Genomic DNA, 23,532 nt, shown 5'->3' with positions numbered 1-23,532 from the left:
GATAATTCTTTTAATAAATAATCTGTCTAATGTCACTCTTTTGCTCAGACCTCAAATATTTCCACATTTCTGAAGGCAAACTATTAACTCACTTATAGAGGCTTGAGAGCAATATTAACCTACTCCTGCCCTTCTTGCTATGCTCCTTATTTTTCCAAGTCCCCTCCCCTCTAGACCATTTAACCATCCTGAAGATTTTCAAACTTAAGTCGTATAATTCCAAGTTAGGGTTTGTGTTTGTTTTGCTGCTGTTGTTGTTGTTTTAGCTTTTTTCTATGCTGAGAATATTATTCCACTACATATTAAAAATAAACAACATCTAATTCTTCCAGTTATGAACTAGAATTTTTGTACATAATGCTTGTCCAAGCTTCCTACACAAAAGTCTAATTCTCTTCTCCTAACTCTACCAATTATCTTTCACCTTTCTTCTTTTTCTTAAGTACTTACTTAATATTATGTATAATTTCTTTCCTATATTGGATGTGGCTTTTTATTTTTATTTTTCTAAAATGAATGCTTCCAGAGATGTCTCCTTTGGGTCTGGGTATGACACAGTCATCTATTCTCTGTGTTTTGATCAGAGAACAAATGTGGCCTTCTGAAATAATCTGTCTGTTGCAAGTAGGCATATCATTCATAAAGGGTTATCTATAATGTTTGTAAGTATAAAGGTAAATATCTAGAATCTATTTAGGTATTATGCTGGTTTCGCAAAATGGAAGTAGTAGGTTCTCCTCCAAAATACATGCTCTCATTAGCTGTGGATAATTGCCTAGATTTCTAGTCCCAGACACGATTTCCCTCTTGTTGAGAAAGCCATGTGTGAAATTAGAAAGCTATTGGTTCATGCTACTATATAAGTGTATTCCTAAGGATATCACACTGTATATAAGAACAATGAAAGATATAGAGACCACAAATCTGAGAGAGCAAGGAAGTAGTACATGAAGAAGGAAAGCAAATGAGTTGGGGGGAATGATGTCATTGTATTTTAATTTCAAAAAATAATAAAAACTTTGAAAAATGAAAGCAGCTTGATAAAAAAATCCCAGAACTTATGTAGTATGTACTACACACATAACTTGGACTGATGTTTCATGTATATCCATGGTTCACATATTGAAGCAAATTATTCAATATTAAAGTATATGCAGTAGGAACCTTTGGGGAGAACTTGAGTGATAAAGAGGGAACCCCCTGTGCATAATTACAGTGTCCTTAAAAGAGGATAAGTAAGAAAGATAACCTTACTCTTTCTCTGTTATGTGAAAGTTCAACAGTACAAACTGAAAGTGCCTTATCTGAACACCAGATATAACAACACCTTGGTTTGGACTTCCTAATATGCAGCACTATGATTAACAAGTTTCTATTCTTTGGATAATACAGGTTGTGATACTCTTTTATATCTATGCCAATGAAAGATAGTAGGCAAGCAACAAATCTCTATTGAATTAAAATATGAGTCAATGGTAAACAAAATGGACACAGGGTCACATATCTGTCAACCTAGCATTTGGGAGGTTATGGTAAAAGGACTGTGAGTTAAGACAGACTAGGTTGCAGAGTGAGATATTGTCTCAAAAAAAAAAAACAAATATAAACATAAAAACACATTTTGCAGCCAAATTTTGCCTTTTTTATTGAGTATGTTGTAATTGTAGAAATGTCCATGAGCTTGAAGAGGCTGAATTATATAAAAGACCATGAAATGGCTATTAATTTTTGATGCTGAACTCATTGGTTTGAATGTGAAAAAGGCCAGCTGTAAAAGACTATTTATTAGATGTATTAAACTTGTTTTCATATTTTTTTTCCAAAACTCAGGTGCATTTGCTAATTTTACAAGAAAAATGTGAACTGAAATTGTCTCGCTTATGAAAATATATCAGTTTGTAATCCACTCTTTTATGTTTGTTTAAGTTTAAGGCAAAGCATAAAAATAGTGGATATATCATATGTGTTTTCATTATTTTTAGAGTTAATGGATTTTCGGGGAAATTTAAGTTAGCATGCCTTAAATAAGTTAAAGAATTATCTACATAACACACAGCATTTACTCTACATGTTTAACATGTCAAGTGAGAAAGAAGAATTGAAGGGACAAGTTAAAGTTCAGAAAATACTCTATACCCAACTTTATTTTATTGTTCAAAATAATTCACATATGAAGAATTAAATGAGTGACATGGTCATACTAAGATAATTTAAATTTAATTTGGAGATAAATTTATATGCTTACATTTAAATACCATTCAGAAAAATTATTAAATATTACATGTCATAAATTTTCATTGAAGTAAGCATATGTAAAATGCTAAATTCAAAGAATTGTGAACAACAACAACAACAACAACAAAAAACTCTAAGAAATACCTGCAGGTGAACTTCCCGAATTATTACCATAGTGGTCCAGGCTTCTTAATTGTCTCTTTTGAAATCCTATGTAAATAGAGTTACATGATGAATTTTCTTGTGTCCCACTGTTTGTGCACAATTGTTCATATGAATTTATTCATATCCTTGAGTTAGCCAAAGCCCATTAATTGTAATTGTTAAACACTATTTTGCAGTACGAGTACTATATTAGTCAGAGTTCTCTAGAGAAACAGCAGAGATTGGATGAACGTATGTATTCTAATGGGTAATTTTTTAGAGTGGGTTGTAGGCTGTGGTCCAGCCAGTCTAATTCCTATTGACTGATGGAAAGACCAAAGATTATTCATTACATAGGGCTGGATGTCTGAACAGGTCTTCAGTCTTTAGTGGACTCCCAAAGAAATGGTGATTTTTGTTGCTGTTATTATTTATGTTTGTTTGTTTTTGTTCCTCATATTTTCAATCCCTTTAACAAGGTGCTGTAAGGAATTAAAAGAACAACAGGCAGTGGATGAACAAAGTAGTGCTTCTCCATCCCTGCTCAGTAATTCAACATCCATCTTCTAGTAACAGGCTCGAGCTGGAATAAAAACAGTTCGATTGCATGATGGTGTTGCCTTTGCCTTCTAGACATTCTACAAGTCTTTTGGTTTCTAGACTGGCCCACTCACACATTTCATAGTCAGGTACATATACCACAAAGGTAGTGCCAAAGGTTAGGAAAATGGAAAAATCAAGGAAGTTAGCTTCCATTTTAGATATCCACCACAGAGTCCTTGTCATAATCATGATAGCCCTGTCCTCCTGCCAGAGCATGGTCTGTTTTCACTGATGTTTACCTTCCATGGAAGGAAGGACAATTACAGCTCTGGAAGATTCCTAGAAAATGCCAGCAGCCTGAAGCTCTCCTTTCACAGCTGCTGCCAAAGGTGACAAGCTTACAAATTTAATACCCATGACAGCTTGTGTTTTAAAGTGGATTCTAACACCGACAATGTCTCAGCAGCAGGATAGATGAACATGCGATAGAGTGATAGCAAACAGGCAAAAGAAAAAAAAATCTTATTTATTCCATGTCTTCTTATTTCTGCTGCCACTAGAATATATGGCCATGATTAAGTGTGTGGCTTCTGTTGTCAAATGATCAAGGTTCAAGATAGGTTTTCCTGTCATGAATGATTCAATCAAGAAAAATTCCTCACAGTTGTGCCCAGCTGCTTATGTTTTAATTCATTCTAGATGTAGTCAAGTTGACAACCAAGATTAGATGTCAGATGATGTAGCAATTGGTCAGCTCAGACATATTGGGCCCACTGTTAAGAAAAGGAATCTTTTAAACACAGTGTTGCAACTCCGTGACAGAGTGATTTTCTAACACTCTTAAAGTCCTGGGTTAAATCTTCATCCTTGCACAATAAACAAGAGCAGCCTCATTTCTGTCTAACCGAAGGCTCTACCTATTCCAGGGAGTTTTGGTGTGATAGTTACTGAAGGATATTGGTTTAATGACTGATGATACCAAAAATTCGCCGTGAAATTCAGAAATATAAAAAAAAAAAACATGGTTTTTGCTCTAAAGAACCTATATCTTTTTTTAATTTTTTTCTTTATTTTATTATTATTTTTTTATCAGTTACATTTTATTAACTCTGTATCCCAGCCATGTCCTGATCCATCATTCCCTCCCAGTCCCTCCCTCCCAGTCCCTCCCTCCCTCCCTCATCTCCACCATGCCCCTTTCCAAGTCCACTGATAGGGGGGTACCTCCTCCCCATTCATCTGATCCTGTTTTATCAGGTATCTTCAGGACTGGCTGCAAAGCCCTCCTCTGTGGCCTAACAGGACTGCTCCTCCCTTCGGGGGTGGGGAGACCAAAGAGCCAGTCATTGAGTTCCTGTTAGAAATAGTCCTTGTTCCCCTCACTTTGGGAAACCAATTGGTTACTGAGCTACCACAGGCTGAGCTACCACAGGCTACTCCATATCTGAGTGGAGGTTCTAGGTTATATCCATACATGGTCCTTGGTTGAATGTCAGTCTCAGAAAAGACCCTGTGCCCAGATATATTTGGTCCTTGTGGAGTTCCTATCCTTTCCCCATCAGACTAACTCCCCTTCTTTCTTATGATTCCCTGTACTCTGCCAAAGGTTTGGTCATGAGTCTTTGCTTTGAAAACACTGCTAGTTAGAGTCTTTCAGATGCGCTCAGTAGACTCTTGTCATACGTTCAATGCACATCCCATCTGTCTTTCTAAAGGAGGATTGATCATCTTACCCCATGTCTGCTCAATTGATTATCTTTTTTAGGTGTATAGATTTCATTATGTTTATCATATCTTATAGGTCTATATAAGTGAGTATATCCCATGTTTGTCTTTCTCCTTCTGGGATATTTCACTCAGAATGATCTTTTCTAGATCCCACCATTTGCCTGCAAATTTCATGATTTCCTCCTTTTTGAGTGCTGAGTAGTATTTCATTGTGTAAAAATACCACAATTTCTGTACCCATTCCTCTGTTGATGGACATCTGGGTTGTTTCCAGGTTCTGGCTATTACAAATAAAGCTGCTATAACCATGGTTGAGCAAGTATCCCTTTTGTGTACTTGAACGAACTTAGGGTATATACCTAGCAGTGGTATAGCTGAGTCTTGAGGAAGCACTATTCCTAATTGTCTTAGAAAGCGGCAGATAGCTTTCCAGAGTGGTTGTACCAGTTCACATTCCCACCAGCAGTGGAGGAGGGTTCCCCTTTCTCCACAACCTCTCCAGCATGTGTTATCGCTTGAGTTTGAACCTATATCTTTTTAAGAGGATAAGTATGTTTAGGCTGTAACATTACATAAATGTTATAGGATACTTACTGTTATTGAAATATCATGGGTTAGCCCATTAGAATGTGTGAGTTTTTCTTTTTATTCAACAATATACAAACACATTATATCCCAGCTGCAGTTCCCTCTCTCTCCACTCCTCCCCATCCATATTCCTCCACTTACCCTCTCCCTCAGAGACACTCTTCTCAGATTATCCTCAGAAAAGAGGACACCTCCCAGGGATATCAACTGAACATTCCCTGACAAGTTACAATAAGAGTAACCACATTAACGCATTTTCTTCTTAAGAAGTATATGTGTACGTGTGTGTTAATTCTTTGAGAGTTTCACACAGTGTGTTTTGATTATATCAACCCAACCTCAAATCTTTCCAAATATACTCCCCTTCCCTGTCCATACAGTTTTACGTCTTTTTTTTTTTCAAACCCTTCAAGACAATTTATGCTTTAAAAAAATCTTGAATTAGTTATGTTCTATTGAAGCATGATTCGCTTATGAGGACCTACAATTCTTTTAAAAATTGACCCGTCTTTTCCCAGAAGCTAACAATTGCCAGTTGCTCCTTTGCTAGTGCTAGTACTTGGACAGGTTTTATACAAGATGTCTCAACCACTGTGAGTTTATACGGACATCTGTACTTCCGTATCCAGAACACGTTTCTTGTAGTCAAACACTGACTAGGCTTTTAACTCCTTTCTGTCCCCAGTTCCTCAATAATTTCAGATGAGGCTTTAGAGATGCATTGAACTATGGGTATATCAAATCATTAGACGTATGTTTAATAGTATGTTGATTTAGTGACATAGGAGAAGTGAGTTCTCCTCTATGGACTGTGACCAATCTGGCTATGAGTTCTTGGCCTCCAAATGCTGGCAGTTTTGAGTTTCATCTTGTGCAGTGAGATCAAAACTAACCACCAAGTGGTGGTTACTCCTATAATATTTATGCTATTACAAAAGTGGGCATGCCTTATGGAGCCATTCATTGTAGTTCACAGAGTTCAGAGCTAGTTGCTTGCATAAAATCTTCTAGTACAATGAAAGGTAGATAGTAGGTAATAGGGATTCCCGTCCACACCAGCTTAATTTTTTTCATATTCTATGACACAAGTATGTGCTTACATCAGCTATTGGTCATAGTGTCAAGTTCTGGAGGGTAAAAAAGAGCAATGGTGATAGTCTGTAATGTGTATGTACATTGTAGCTATAGGCTGTTTTTCCTCATGGCTGTATATTTGATTATAATTCTAGTACTTTATAGGTATTTTTTTATTTTGATATAGGTATTACTACACTGGATATTTTTCAGTTAGGGAAAATTTGTAATATACTGTGAAAAAAAAACTTGTTACACATTTTGGTGATTACGTACAGTAATCTATTATATATTCTAAGGAATGTGAGAGCATTGCATAAGATAAGAATGTTTTTATTTCATTGATTTATCAGTGATTGAAAGTATTCATGATATGTTCTTCAAGAAAATAAATATGGATAAATATGGATCTATTTGCCTTTTTCTACATGGAGACATCCAGTTAGACCAGCACCATTTGTTGAAGATGCTGCCTTTTTTCCATTGTATGGTTTTTGGCTTCTTTGTAAAAAATCAAGTATCCGTAGATGTGTGGGTTTATTTCTGGATCTTCTATTCAATTCCATTGATCCAGCATTCTGTTTCTATGCCAGCACCATGAAGTTTTTATTATTACTGCTTTGTAGTACAGCTTGAGATCAGAGATGGAGATAACTCCAGAAGATCTGTTATTTTACAGGACTGTTTTAGCTATTCTGGGTTTTTGTTTTTCCATACGAAATTAAGAATTGTTCTTTCAAGGTATGTAATGAATTTAGTTGGTATTTTGATAGAAATTGCAATGAATCTGTGGATTGCTTTTGGCAGGATGACCATTTTCACAGTGTTAATCCTGTTGATCCATGAGCACAGGAGATCTTTCCATCTTCTGATATCTTCTTCAATTTCTTTCTTAAGAGACTTGAAGGTTTTTTTTTATCTTTCTTTCTTTTTTTATTTTATTTTTTATTATTATTAGTTACATTTTATTAACTCTGTATCCCAGCTGTATCCCACTCCCTTATTCCCTCCCAAGCCCACCCTCCCTCCTTCAGCCCCTCCCTGCCCCTTTCCAAGTCCACGGATTGGGGAGGACATCCTCCCCTTTTGTCTGGCCCAGTTTTATCAGGTATCTTCAGGACTGACTGCAAAGTCTTCCTCTGTGGCCTAACAGGACTGCAGGTGGGGATGTCAAAGAGCCTGCTATTGAGTTCCTGTCAGAAATAGTCCCTGTTCCCCTTACTATGGGAAACCAATTGGTTATTGAGCTATCACGAGCTTCGTCCGAGTAAAGGTTCTAGGTTATATCCATTCATGGTCCTTGGTAGGAGAAACAGTTTCAGAAAGAAAAAAAAAAAAACAAACTGTGCCCAGATATATTTGGTCCTTGTGGAGCTCCTATCCTTTTCACATCATAGTAACTCCCCTTCTGCTGAAGGTTTGGTTATGAGTCTTAGTATCTGTTTTGAAACACTGCTAGGTAGAGTCTTTCAGATGCCTTCTGTGGTAGACTCCTGTCATACTTTCAATGCACATCCCATTTGTCTTTCTAAGTGAGGATTGATCATCTTACCCCGTGTCCACTTTCTTGTTTATCTTCTTTAGGTGTATAGACTTCATTATGTTTATCATATCTTGTAGGTCTATATAAGCGAGTATATACCATGTTTGACTTTCTCCTTCTGGGACACTTCACTCAGAATGATCTTTTCTAGATCCCACCATTTGCCTGCAAATTTTATTTTTTGATTGCTGAATAGTATTCCACTGTGAAGTTTTTTTCAAACAGGTCTTTCACATGCTTGATTAGAGTCAAACCAAGGTACTTTATGTTAGGCTATTATGAAGTGTGTTGTTTCCTAATTTCTTTCTCAACCCTTTCATTTTTCATACACAAGAGGGATACTGATTTTCTTTAGTTAATTTTGTATCCAGCCACATTGCTGAATGTGTTTACCAGCTGAAGAGGTTCACTGGTTGATTACTGGTGGTCGATCATGTACACTATCATATCAAATAGTGATACTTTGACTTCTACCACCCTGCACAAAACTAAATTCCAGTGGATCAAAGACCTCATCATAAAACCAGACACACTAAACCTCTTAGAAAGAAAAGTGGGGAAGAGCCTTGACCTCACTGGCACAGGAGACAACAGCACAGGCTCTAAGATCAACAATCAATAAATGGGACCACATGAAAATAAAAAGCTTCTGTAAAGCAAAGGACACTGTCATCAAAACAAAACAACAGTCTACAGATTGGGAAAGGATTTTCACCAACCCTATATCTGACAGAGGGCTAATATCCAGAATACATAAAGAACTCAAAAGTTAATCACCAAGAAATCTAGTAATCCAATTAAGAAAAGTGGTGCAGTGCTAAACAGAGAACTCTCAACAGAGGAATATCAAATAACAGAGAAACACTTATGGAAAAGTTCACCATACCTAGTCATCAGGGAAATGCAAATCCAAAAAACCCTGAATTTCACCTTACACCCTTCAGACTGGCTAAGATCAAAAAATATAGTGACAACACATGCTGGAGAGGATGTGAGGAAAGGGAAATCCTCCTCCATTGCTGGTGGGAATGTAACCTTTACAACCACTTTGGAAATCAATCTGGAGCTTTTTCAGAAAATTGGGAATACCTAAAATTCCAGCTATAGCACTCCTGGGCATATATCCAAATCATGCTCCAGTATGCAACAACGACATTTGCTCAACCATGTTCATAGCAGCTTTATTCATAATAGCCAGAATCTGGAAACAGTGCAGATTTCCCTTAGTTGAGGAATGGATACAGAAATGTGGCACACTTACACAATCAAATATTACTCAGCTCTTAAAAACAACAAAATCATGAAATTTGCAGGCAAATGGTAGGAACTAGAAAAGATCTTCCTGAGTGAGATATCCCAGAAGCACAAAGACACATATGGTACATACTCACTTATAAGTGGATAGTAGACTTATAATATAGGATAAACATACTAAAATCAGTATACTTAAAGAAACTAATCAAGAAGGAGGACTCTGGGTAAGATGCTCAATCCTCATACAGAATGGCAAAAAGGATGGACATTGGAAGAAGGAGAAAACAGGCAACGAGACAGGAGCCTACCACAGAGGGCCTCTGAAGGACTCTACCCAGCAAGGTATCAAAGGAGATGCTGAGACTCATAGCCAAACTTTGGCCAGAGTGCAGGGAATCTTATGAAAGAAGAGGGAGATAAAAAGACCTGGAGGGGACAGGAGCTCTACAAGGAGAGTAACAGATCCTAATATTCTGGGCCCATGGGTCTTTTCTGATACTGATACCAAGGACCATTCATGGACATAACCTAGTACCCCTGCACAAATGTAGCCCATGGCAGCTCAGTCTCCAAGTGAGTTCCAGAGTAATGGGAACAGGAACTGTCTCTAACATGAACCCAGTGGCTGGTTCTTTGATCATCTCCTCCTAATGGGGGAGCAGCATTACCAGGCCACAGAAGAAAACAATGCAGCCAGTCCTGATGAGACCTGAGAGGCTAGGGTCAGAAGGGAAGGGGAACAAGACCTCCCCTATCAGTAGACTTCTGGAGGGGCATAGGAAGAGATGTGAGAGGGAGGGTGTGATTGGGAGGGGATGAGGGAGGGGCTACAGCAGGGATACAAAGTGAATAAACTATAATTTTTAAAAATATAAATTATTTTTAAAAAATTGGAAACAAAGAAAGAAAAAAAGAAGAAAAATAAATGAGAATTCTGGCTCTGCTGTGTTCTTATCCTACATCCTGTAAACCCTCCTACTTGAGCCCAGTTACATCTGTTTTGGTCTTCTCACTGAAGTGTTGTAGTAAAAAATATCTAATATGCTGCTGTTATAGTTACTTACTTTTATCTATGTGGAAATAAAATTAGTTCCACTTGTGCATGAAAGAAAACTTAATTGGTGATAGCTCTGAGAACAAGGAAGAGATGCTAGCCCAGTCACCCCTGAGGTTATGTTACACTAAATGACTTCATCTTCACAGATAGGAGTCTTTACTGACCTTGCAAGTAACCTTCATGCTTTGAGAGAAATATCCGGGGAGAAGATCACTAAGTAAGAAGATCACTAAGTAAGATTTGCAAAATATGCCTAGAAACTAAAAATGAGTTCTATCTATCCATTAGCCAGGAAGAAATCACAGGTGTCACTAACACAGCTATGACAACCACATGAGCTTAGAAGAGAACTATTATGGAATAGAAAAAAATGTAAAGGGAGATCCCATAAGTAGAATAAAACGAACTCGCCTCTAAAAAAAAACCTCACATGTGATATAGGCTAATTGACTAATCCTTCCAATGATGGAAGTTCTCCACTCTGCTTCCATAGCGGTTTCTCTTCCATAATGGAAATTATTATCAAATAGCGTGTTTCTGGTTAATCACTTGGCCTTATAATGTAGCCAGCATAAAATCTTAGAATTATCTGAAAATATATCTAAAATTTCATTGAAATTTTCTCATTATTTTACAAATATTAAGGTTATACAGGATAAATCGGAACATAAGAAAATAAAATATTGATTACTTCAGGACTATAGAACTAGGTAGATTCTAAAGTGGATAGCATAATACTTGATTAAATAATTTCCAAAAAGTTGTTGCAAGATTTATCTGTGCTTCCATTCCTGTTATAACTGGTAGAGAATCTTATGAAAGTAGGAGGAGATAGAAAGACCTGGAGGGGACTGGAGCTCCACAAAGAGAGCAACAGAACCAAAAATCTGGCCACAGGGGACTTTTCTGAGACTGATACTCCAACTTAGCACCCCTGCACAGATGTAGTCCATGGCAGCTCAGTCTCCAAGTGGGTTCCCTAGTCATGCGAACAGGGACTGTCTCTGACATGAATTCAGTGACTGGTTCTTTGACTACCTTCCCCTGATGGGGGAACAGCCTTACCGGGCCACAGAGGAAGACAATGCAGCCAGTCCTGAAGAGACCTGATAGGCTACAGTCAGATGAAAAGGGAGGAGGTCCTCCCCTATCAGTGGACTGAGGGAGGGACATGGGAGGAGATGAAGGGGATAGGGTGAGTTTAGTAGGGGATGAGGGAGAGGGCTACAGCTGGGATACAAAGTGAATATACTGAAATTTGTAAAAACATAAATTGACTTAAAAAAAAAATAACTGGCCTCTTTTATAAAAGCCGCACATTGAACTGTTTCAGAGGTACACAATAGCTGTTAGCTCTTCCTGTTTTACTAACCTCATGACAGGACATCTGCATGATCTGTGTTTCACCCAGGGTAGTCAGGTGAGCTGAAAGATCATGGAGCACAGAGCAGTGGGTGAGGTTCAGTGACTGTAACTGTCCCATGACACTTGTTTTTTGAGATGTCATGCAATGTGAGACAGGAATATATACTTCTAATAGTGAGAGGTATACTTTAATTATCCATTACACATAAAGCCTACTGCTAAAATGACACACACTCCGATGCTTGTGAAAATATGAGAAGATTCATTCAGTTAAAAACTACAGTAACCGTTCTCAGAAAAACACAAATCAGAAAGTATTCCAGAGGGACAGACAGCATTACAAAGAAACACCAGGGAGTAAAATGTAAGAATAGGTGGTCCAGGCAGAGAGGGAGCAGCTAAACAATGTTAGGGGGAAAAATTATATATATATATATATATATATATATATATATATATATATACACAAATGGAAGAAAAGGAGGGACGGAAAGAAGGAAGCAGGGAAGGAGGGAGGAACTAAAAAGTAGAAACTAAAAATGCCAGTGGAAAGAATATAAGGTCTAGGTTATAAAATCTCCAGGATGGTAGTATGGTAAATGTGGATTTGTTCAAAGTCTTTCAACAAGACCATTTTCAATTTGTATTTTATCGGTGCAACACTGTTTATCTTTGCAGTATAAAACATCACTCTATTAGTGTTCAACGAATGTAATTGGAGAGTTCATATCTCATTATTCTGCTCCTTATGAAAGTGGAAGAGATGATTTCACAACCAAAATCAATTTCAGATTAGTTAATAGTGGACAAAATATCTTTTAAATACACGTAAACACACACACACATGCAAAGAAAAAGAGAAAGCAGAATGAGTGATTTGTGAGTTTGCTGGATGTCACTACTACTCAAATGTCACCAAACTTTATGGAGCCTAACATAATATTATGACGTTTGGGGAACAAATACATAATATATATGTATATAATATATGCCTATCAGAAGAAAAAGGACATCTATGTTTCTAAATCTGAGATATCCCACTTAATCAATAGTTCTTTTATATATTAATACATACATTTATAATATTTGCAACCAATTTTGTTTTCATGGAGTTTGATAGTATTTACACCAATGTAGTTTTATATATAATTTGGTCAACGTTGCATAGTCAGATTAGTATCTTAAATGTTAATAACTTTAGGAAAGATAGAGCAGGTATGGTGTTTTATTGATTTCGTAAAATTTAAAATTAATAGGTACTATTTCAACAAACCATTTAATAATTTTGTAGATATGAATAATTTATTTTAATACATTTTATTTAAATGTCTGTTTTAGCTTCCATAATGATTGGTTAAAATATGCGTGATGCTGCATCTGGTACAAGTCAGTGTCTATTCTTAGCTGATATTTATGTAGAATTATCTAATAAAGATCTGGATGAATTTTCTGTGTGTATATACCAACACTAAAATTTTTTGTGTAAAATTTAGTAAACTGTAATCTTTGTCAATTAAAATTAATGTAATTATCACTCTAAAGTATTATTGAGGAAGTATTATAAGGCCATAATAAACTGACTTAAATAAGAGAGCTTATTCTATATAATTCTTATAAACTTAAGTCAATCACTTCAGAAGAATCAATAGAATTGGAGTTTTCCTCCATATGCATTACTCATTAAAGAACTACATTTTTAAAGATCTGTTCAGACCATATCAGGAGGATACACAATGATGTATATTCCTTGTGAAAACGGTATGAAGTTCTTTCAAGAAAATAAATATTGATACGGGAACCTCTGAGAAGAAATGATTCCTGGATTCAGTATTTTAGGTCAAGAGTTATGAACAACTATGAGTAAATTCATTTATATGATTTCAATTCAGATATAACAAGAGCTTACATTAAATGAGACTATAATGCCAGATTGAACTACTTGGTAAAGTGTAGAGGGAGCTATTATTTAGAAAGATTGGAATATGAAAGCATATTTTTTATATTAGACTCATTCATTCATCTCATGATCTACATTACAAATTTTCCATTGTGACTGACATGAAAAATGCACTAGTATCCTTGAATAATCATGGTGAATATATTTCACAGGTTAGAAATCACAGTGGAGCATTCTTACTGTGAAACTGGATCTCTAAGTATATTAGTTATGTGGTCCTTTGGCTTCAATTACTAAGTAGCAGCACTAAATCACCAAAGACAGTTATCTACAATTACTGCAATGGATGGGGATCCATAGTGTTATACAAAATAGCCCTAGCTGAAACTGAAGTTTCAGCTGATATCCGTAAGAGCAAAGTCTAAGGAGGTCTACTGAATTCTTAATGTGTCAGAAAAGTTAAAAGTCAAGTTTTCTCTGTGTTGTGAACAATGTAATGTGAATTATGAAAAGATAATGCTGTGGTATTAGGGTACACTAATTAACTCAAAGTTATAGGTCAATTTAATGAAAGAACCTAGATAACGTTCAGGATAACTTTCCTACCCATTAGGAAAGTGAATCCTCCCTGTGTTTACTTCTCCAGTTAGGAACTACATAACTGGAATTTCTACATCAATATTCTTCAACCAGTAGAACAAGGGCTATTCTGCGAGGGACAAATGGCTGCCACTAAATTGCCTTTCACTGTAAGACAAATATCTCAAAACAATACTACATTTCAGGGAGATTACAGAGATAACCACAACAACTAAAAAAAGGATCTGGACATAGGGGAAGGAGTCAGACTGGAAGAGTAGAGATCAGTGCTTCTCAACTTTCCTCATGCTATAACATTTTAATGCAATTCCTCATGTTGTATTGACCACCAACTATCAACTTATTTTTATTGCTATTTCATAGCTTCAATTTTTCTACTGTTATGAATCACTATGTAAAAGCATGATATGCAGGATATCTGATATGTAGCCCCTGTGAAAGGATTGTTAGACCCCTGTGGTCAGACCTGTGGGTTTGAGGCCCACAGGTTGAGGAATCTGCTGTATACCAACATTAAAGCACCATGAGGTGATGTTTTGGTGAAATGTAACAATACACTCCATGAGGTTGCATGTGCTTGAATTTACTATATACTACTAAACAGCATATTTCTTTCATAGTCAGAATTTATAGAACTTTGATTCTATGAATAGAAATGAGACCAGGGCTATCTATATCTGTTATCCTAGTGGTCTGCTATGATTTTTTTTTCTTCTCATACTGTACTTTTTTATTATCTAGAAGTATTTTGTTGTTGTTTCAAGACAGGGTTTGTGTGTGTGGGGTGTGTGTGTGTGTGTGTGTGTGTTGCCTTGTCTGTCCTGAAACTAGCTCTGTAGACCAGGCTGGCCTCAAACTCAGAGATCTGCTTGCCTCTACCTCCCAAATACTGGAATTAAAGGACTGCATCACCACCCAGCCCATATAGAAGTCTTCTTGTTTTAGACATAATGTCAGATCTGCTGAATAAAAAGTACAATCCCCATCCTAAAAGGCAAAAACGATGGACATCAGAAGAAGAAGAAAACAGGAAACAACCTAGGAACCTGCCACAAAGGGCCTCTGAAAGCCTCTGCCCTGCAGACTATCAAAGCAGATGCTGAGCCTGATGGCCAACTGATGGGCAGAGTGAATGGAATTTTATGTAAGAAGTGGGAAATAGCAAGAGCTGGAGAGGACAGGAACTCCACAAGGAGAGCAACAGAACAAGAAAATTTGAATACAGGGAACTTCCCAGAGACTCATACTCCAACCAAGGACTATTCATGGAGATAACCTAGAACCCCTGCACAGATGTAGCCCATGGCAGTTTAGTGTCCAAGTGGGTTACATAGTGATGGGAAGAGGGACTGCCTCTGACATGAACTGATTGTTCTGCTCTTTGATCACCTCCCCCTGAATGAGGAAGCAGCCTTACCAGGACACAGAAGAAGACAATGCAGCCATTCCTGATGTGATCTGATAGACTAAGATCAGAAGGAAGGAGAGGAGGACCTCTCCTATCAGTGGACTTGGGGAGGAGCATGCATGCAGAAAGGGGAAGAAGGGTGGGTTTGGGAGGGGAGGAGAGAGGGGCTTATGGGGGGATACAAAATGAATAAAGTGTAATTAATGATAAAAAAAGAAAAAAGAAAAAAGTACAGTTTAACATTATTTGGTATTCTTGTTCATCTCAGACAATAGATAGTATAATATATCATCCTTCTAAATGGATTATGATTCTGATTGCTAATGACAATGTGAACTGCTCTGCATTGTGTGGACAGAAAGAGATGCTCTAGAGTCTCTCAGATCCAACCTTGTCCTATGACTAAAGTCAATATCACATGGTAATTGCCTAATTTAGACAAGGCTTGGAATGTTCAAGTTGTTTAAGTAATAAAGGTTGCGCCTCCTCCCATGTAGTAGGATAAATTGTGGACCTGAAATCAGTACACTGAAATCTTTATGTCTCTCATGTATGCCTGTCCAACTACATACTAACCAAACTCCAAAGTTCAATTGTTCTCAGTTTTATACAGGGAAATCTTGTACTTCATTTATTCACTTGTTTACCTCACGCCAACCAAATAAACTAGCAGCTTCCCCATATCTCTTGCCCATGCCCCACTATATCTGAGGTTTATAATTGTGCGTAGGTGTTTGTATCTCGGGTTTTCAAAGAACACTTGGCCATGTATCTTGTTTTAAAACATTTAAAACTTAAGAATATTTTTATGTAACTATTCTATTTTTTAAAAAGTTTAGTATATTGAAATGTTCCTTGATGATTTTATAATTTTATTTTATGTTAATATAATCTGATTTTAATCTCTATGTTTTCATATGCAGAGTTAACATATGCAGAGGATTTATTTAGTGCTAAGCAAGCCACTGGCTAAATACTTTTATATAGCTGTACTAGAGGTGTGTATGTGTGTAGATATGTGTTCGTAAAGGCTGAGAAATGAAGGGTGAGGGCAAGAGGAGGATGAGGAAGACCATAAGGATCATGACAAGACATCTGAGAAAAGGAGTAGAGAAGGGAGGGAGGAGAGATAAGAATTCATGGAGCAGAAGAAAACAATTATCTATGGAAATAGTATTTACTTAATCAGAACTATAGATTTAGAAGCTATTATGGGTATCAATATCATCATACTGAGGACAAAAGAGGCTTACAAAATACAATATGATATTTTCCTCAGTGTTACTGGACAATTCAAATAAATGTTTGAAGTCAGACAATTTGAGATCTCAACTTATAGTGATCCCAAAGTATTATAATTTGACTGGGCTTATGAAATCAACAAAAGTATTATATTATATTTCCTTTCTCTTTTTTCTTTTCCTGTTAACAGCACACTTTTACTGGATCTTTAACTGTCAGTTAAGCAGAACTTTTATTTTGCTTTTGTTTCTACCAAAGCCTAATAATTTCATGTGAAGATATGATTGCTTTTTAAAAAGATACATGTCTTGTGGAGGTAATGTTTATTTATTTATTTATTTATTTATTTTATTACAATTTATTCACTTTGTATCCTTACTGTAGCCCCCCTCCCTCATACCCTCCCAATCCAGCCCTTCCTCCCTTTTCTCCCCCCATGCTCCGACCCAAGTTCACTGATAGGGGAGGTCCTCCTCCCCTTCCCTCGACCCTTGCCTATTTAAGTTCTATCAGGAATGCCTGCAGTTTCTTCCTCTGTGGCCTGGTAAGGCTGCTCCCCCTTCAGGGAGAAATGATTAAAGAGCCAGCCACTGAGATCATGTCAGAGACAGTCCCTGTTCCCATTACTAGGGAACACACTTGAAGACTGAGTTGCATGTTTTTGTTTTGATACCAGGATAAGAGACTGTTACAGGTTGTCCACAGCAGCAAACTATGCCTCATACATGCTCTGAGAGGGGTTATTTGCCAGCTGCAGATAGTTTAACTCTGAGGACTCTGGAGAGGGAACAAAGGCCTCTGAGAAAGAAGGCTGCAGCTGCTTCCTCCCACTCTCCCTCATGCTACTCCTGGTTGCTGTTGAAGCAGCTGGATGAAAAGAAGTTAGAGATATTCTGAAACAAAGTTCCTTCTCCCAAGGAACTATGCTCCTAACCAGAAGAAAAAAAGCTAAAGAAATCTTTGCCCCCTGTCCCCACTTACCTCCTTTCTCTCCTACCTAGTATTGGGGAGTTGGAAGGGATTGGAGTGCAGAAGTGAAAAAAGAGACCTAAGAATCTTTCAGGGACCCTCTGTGGCAGGCTCCTGTCCTGTTACTTGCTTTCTCCTACATCCAATGCACATCCCATTTGTCTTTCTAAGTGAGGATTGATCATCTTACCCCGGGTCCTCTTTCTTGTTTATCTTCTTTAGGTGTATAGATTTCATTATGTTTATCATATCTTATAGGACTATATGAGTACATACCATGTGTGTCCTTCTCCTTCTGGGATACCTCACTCAGAATGATCTTTTCTAGATCCCACCATTTGCCTGCAAATTTCACGATTTCCTTGTTTTTGATTCCTGAGTAGTATTCCATTGTGTAAAATTTCCACAATTTCTGTATCCATTCCTCCGTTGAGGGACATCTGGGTTGTTTCCAGGTTCTAGCTATTACAAATAAAGCTGCTACAAACATGGTTAAACAAATGTCCTTGTGTGTACTTCAGCAAATTTTGGGTATATGCCTAGGAGTGGTATAGTTGCATCTTGAGGAAGCACAATTCCTAATTCCCTGAAAGACTTTACCTAGCAGTGTATCAAAACAGATACTAAGACTCATAATCAAACCTTCAGCAGAGTGCAGGGAATCATATGAAAGAAGGAGGAGTTTGTAGGACCTGGAAAGGATAGGAGCTCCACAAGGACCAAATATATCTGGGCACAGGTGTCTTTTCTGAGACTGACACTCCACCAAGGACCATGTATGGATATAACCTAGAACCTCTGCTCGCATGAAGCTCTTGGTAGCTCAGTAACCCATTGGTTTCCCATAGTAAGGGGAACAGGGACTATCTCTGACAGGAACTCAATGGCAGGCTCTTTGACCTCCCCACCCCCCAAGGGAGGAGCAGTCCTGCTAAGCCACAGAGGAGGTCTTTGCAGCCAGGCCTGAAGATACCTGATAAAACAGGGTCAGATGAAATGGGAAGAGGTCCTCCCCAATCAGTGGACTTGGACAGGGGCAGAGAGGAGATGAGGGAGGGAGGGAAGGTTTGAGAGGGAATAGAGAGCAGGGATACAGCTGGGATATTGAGTTAATAAAATGTAACTAATAATAATAATAATAATAATAATAATAATAATAATAAAATAAAAAAGAGACCTAAGAAATGTAAATAAAATAGTTAAAAAATAGAGTTAAAATAGTATGCCTACTTGTGGGGCTCTTATCTCTTCCGGGTCCTTCTACATCCCCCTTCTTCCATAAGACTCTCTGCTCTCTGTGGAAAGTTTAGCTGTGATTCTTTGTATCTGCTTTGATCCCCTGCTGGGAGGCATCTTTCAGAGGACATCTGTGGTTGGTCCCATCCTGTTCCCACTCTTCTAAGGCTGCAGGTGTCTATCCTGTTTTTTCTTTTGAATGATAATGAAGCATCTTCCCTAGAGTCCTCCTTGCTGTTCAGCTTCTTTAGCAGAGACTGACACACCAACCAAAGACCATGACAGAGAGGACCTAGACCCCCTGCTCAGATGTAGCTCATAGACAACTCAGTTTCCATCTGGAATGCTTAGGAAGGAGAGAAGAGACAGTCTCTGCCATAAACTCAGTCATCTGCTCCTTGGTAACTTTCCTCTGGTGAGGTGACTTAGCCAGCCCAAAGAGGAAGAGGATCCAGGCAGTTCTGATGGGACCCCGTAAGCTATCGTCAGACAATAGGGGAAGAGGACTTCCTCTATCAGTGGTCTAGGGGAGGATAAGGGAAGAAGAGGAAGGGAGGATGGGCCCAGGAGGAGATGAGGAAGGGGGCTAGAACAGGGATAAAGAATCAATAAAATATAAATAATAATAATGATGATAGTTTTTTAAGTATACCTATTTATATGTCATCCAAAGAAGGAGGTAATCAGATGGGCCCAATATCAGAAATGAATAATTGAAATGACATACAGAAGGACATGTGGATAAAGTCAGAGCTGCTGCTGGCTCACCTGAAGAAAAGCTGCTGGTGCTCTGAAGGGTAAGATGCTCTGAAATGAAAATCTTGACCCATTGCTATAAGCTGAGGGAGGTGAGGTCCTCTTGGGAACTGAAGTCTTAGGGAGCTTTCAAGCTACTTTTCTCTTGAAAACCAGGAAACCCAACAGCTTCTCACAGGAAAAAAAAAAAAAAGAGAGAGGAAGATTCCCTGGTGGCTGTCCAGTGTCTGGGGGAATAATCATTATAAAACTCTCCCTGAGTTCTTCATAACAAATGCTTATTCTAGAGGGAGAAACACTCCAGTGGATCCTTGTTTTCATTGGAAAGGGTAATTTCTCTGCAGTGCCGTTCTGATCATTTGTCTCAATTGAAGGAGAAAAATAGATCACAGAAGTCTTCGCTTGAAATAAATATAATGGGAAAGTTGCAGACAGAGAAGGGATGAAGGGACAGAAGGACAAAGAAAACAACAGCCAATGATTCTGGTAGAGAAACACTTGTGATATCATAGCCTCTGGTCACAATTCCGCTGAAATGAGGCTTAACGGTGAGATTACTGAACACTCCATCTCCTCGGCACTTCACCACTACAAGGGCAAGGCTCCAGGATAGGAACAGTGAGTACAGCTAAAAGAAATAAAAATATGCTGTCTCTCTGAAGAGACATAGTCAAAACAAAACAAAACAAAAGCAATAGGAATGATGAAAAAACATACTTAGATAGCATTTTTGGTCACTTGAATCTGTAGCCATAGCAAATAATTTAAAAAAAGCTTGATTCTAGGTGAAATTATCAATGAAATTGGTTAAAGACACTCAAAGGGGCACATTATTAGAAGCTGAGTGCTGTAAAATAGTAATAATGACAGCTATTTTATTATCAGCAACTTTAATATATACGATAATTTCCTTTAAGCTAAATTGTTGGGAATCAGTTTGTTTCACCATTTGATTAGTAAATTCACAGATCCCTCCCTTGGGCCTACCTGCCCTACAGATAGGGGAGGAAGTTTTCAGACTAGCCTTTGGTGACTGGCTGAATTATTTTTTTTAATTATTTTTATTTTTATTAATCACATTTTATTCACTTTGTACTTCCCTCCTTCCTCCCCTCCCAAACCTATCCTTCCTCTTCCCCACCCATGTCCCTCTCCCAGTCCACTGAAAAGGGAGGTCCTCCTCCCCTTCCCTTTGACCCTAGTCTATCAGGTCTCATCAGGAGTGGCTGCAATGTCTTCTTCTATGGCCTGATAAGGCTGCTCCCCACTCAGGGGGAGGTAATCAAAAGGCAGGCCAATCAGTTCATGTCAGAGACAGTCCCTGTCCCCATTACTATGGAGGTCACTTAGATACTGAACTGCTATAGGCTACCTCTGTGCAGAGGTTCCAGGCTCTCACCCTGAGTGGTCCTTGGCTGGATATCAGTTTCAGAAAAGACCCCTGTGCCCAGACTTTTAGGATCTGTCACTGTCCTTGTGTAGTTCTTGTCCTCTTCAGGTCTTACTATCTCTCACTTCTTTCATAAGATTCCCTGTACTCTTTCCAAAGTTTAGCTATATACTAACTTTTGAGAATACATTATTGATACCTTAAAAAAACTACATTCTAACATTTCACCCTCTGACAGTGAGACATGGTTTCCTCTTTGGGAAGCCTTGGTCAAGCCCTAACTTTCTCAGATGACCTGAACTAGATCTTGAGGCAATAAGCATTAATAAACACAAATCTATTTACTTTACTTACTTACTTACTTGCTTGCTTACTTGCTTATTTATTAGGTCATGTCATGTAGTTGACACTGGTCTTGACTTCAAGATCCTAATATCTTACTTCCAACTTTTATGATTACAAGCTGTTTTTCCATAGCTGAAGTTGAGACAGGCCTGCAATTACTACTACTAAAGAGGGAAGTGGAAGGACCCACTGAGTAATTCATCCAGAAGTGACTAATTTACACAACATGGATTTTTGGTATTTTGGATCACTCTATGCAGGTACTACAAGAAAAAACAGCACAACAAACCAGAAGCTTTTTCCATTCATGCCTTCCCATGCCTCATGCCCCTTTTACCTGTATAATCAGACTGTGTGTTCACTCTTTTAGATATCAAGGAGGCACACTCCTGTGTTGTCTTATGGTGCTGTAATACAAGGACCCCATGAACTCAGTGGCTGGCTCTTTGATCACCACTCCCTGGGGGTGCAGCCTATCCAGTCCACAGAGGAAGATGATGCAGCTAGCCTTGATGAGACCTAATAAGCTAAGGCCAGATAGAAGGGGAAGAGTCCTTCCCTATCAGGGGACTAAGGAAAGGGCATAGGGGTAGAAGAGGGAGGGTGGAGGGACTTGAAGGAGATGAGGGAGGGGGCTGCAGAGGGGATACAAAGTGAAAAACTGTGATAAATAAATAATTAATAAAGCTTCTGAGGGGTATTGTCTTCTTTTCTAGCTGTGATCTCATACAGGATAAAACAACCTGAGCTGGCAACATAAACAAGCACTTGTAGTGGTGGTAATTACCATGGTATCTAGAAGGCAGCTGAAAAATTATAAAAAACAAGGGCAGATAATGGTAAAACAGAGACAGCTGAGGTGCTGAAAGACCTTAGAAGTAGGCAGTGGGACAATACCACAGATTATGAAAGGCAGACTCCTGGGAAAGTCGAAGATGTAAAGGTTCTGGGTTCTAGTCACTGTAAGAGTTCCTATGATCCGTCTCTGACATGAACTCAGTGACTGGCTCTCTGATCACCTCCCACTGAGGGTGCAGCCTTACCAGGCCACAGAGGAAGAGAATCCAAACAGTCCTTATTAGACCTGACAGGCTAGAATCAGATAGAAGGGGAAGAGGACCTCCCTTATCAGTGGACTAAGGAAGGGGCATAGGGGAAGAAGCCAGAGGGAGGATGGGACTGGGAAGAGACAAGGGAGAGAGCTACAACCAGGATACAAAGTGAATAAATAATAAATAAATAAAACATTTAAAAATATAAATAAAACTCATATTAAAAGGGAAAAGTTCCTATGAGCTTCAAGGTTCTCAGAATCGTAAGTAGCATTATTCAAAAGCAGAAAATGTTAAGAGCCATAGGTCTTTACGCACAGGCTTAACAGACATTGGTGATCATCTACTGCTGTTTGCTGCTATGACCATTGAAACATTGACTGCTGAGTGCCACTATCAAGGTCCAGAGCAGCAAGACCCTGACTTGAGCTCTAATATTTCAGGACATTAAATATGAAGACATGTGTAGTCTTTAGCGTTTGGATCCATCAGACTAAAAAGCTGTACTGCAATGAAAAGATCAATAAAATGGTTTTGCTACAATCTTGAGATGATTCTCTACGTGAGTTTTATTTTCAAGGCATGTTACTTTGACAAACATGGCAATATCTGTAATCATTCACAATACAGAGGGCATTCATTGCAATAAAGATCTACTATATCAAGATTTATTTACAAGTTTAAATAATGTTCAGATCACAACTTAGTTTTAGGGTCTTTTATCCTGAAACATTTATGAGTACTTGACTTTTTCTTCTATAAACCCAAGAGCTCCACAATAAATTATGTTATACTTTTTTTGCTTTGGTCCTTATGTTTAAACTTACGGATAGTGAAGACTGTTAAATATTATATTTAGTTTTGCTTTCTTTTTTTCTCTGCACCCCACACCAACATAGTTCTCTACAAAACCCAGGGTGATGGTGGACTCTGGCTTTTCCTTCCTCAACCTCCAGAGCACTGCAAGGACAGAGATATCTTGCCACAGCAAACCTTTCTGGCTGTTCTTTCTTTCTTAATGCTGTAAAGCTCCTTATTTCAATGTTGCCTTTTTTCTGGAATAACGTTTTCATCCATACTTCAAAGATGGGGGCAAATAAATACTC

Source organism: Meriones unguiculatus, chromosome 7, assembly GCF_030254825.1.
Source record: "Meriones unguiculatus strain TT.TT164.6M chromosome 7, Bangor_MerUng_6.1, whole genome shotgun sequence".
Classification (NCBI taxonomy): Eukaryota; Metazoa; Chordata; class Mammalia; order Rodentia; family Muridae; genus Meriones; species Meriones unguiculatus.
The sequence above is the reverse complement of the archived record's forward strand: the minus strand, read 5'-3'. Positions refer to the sequence as shown.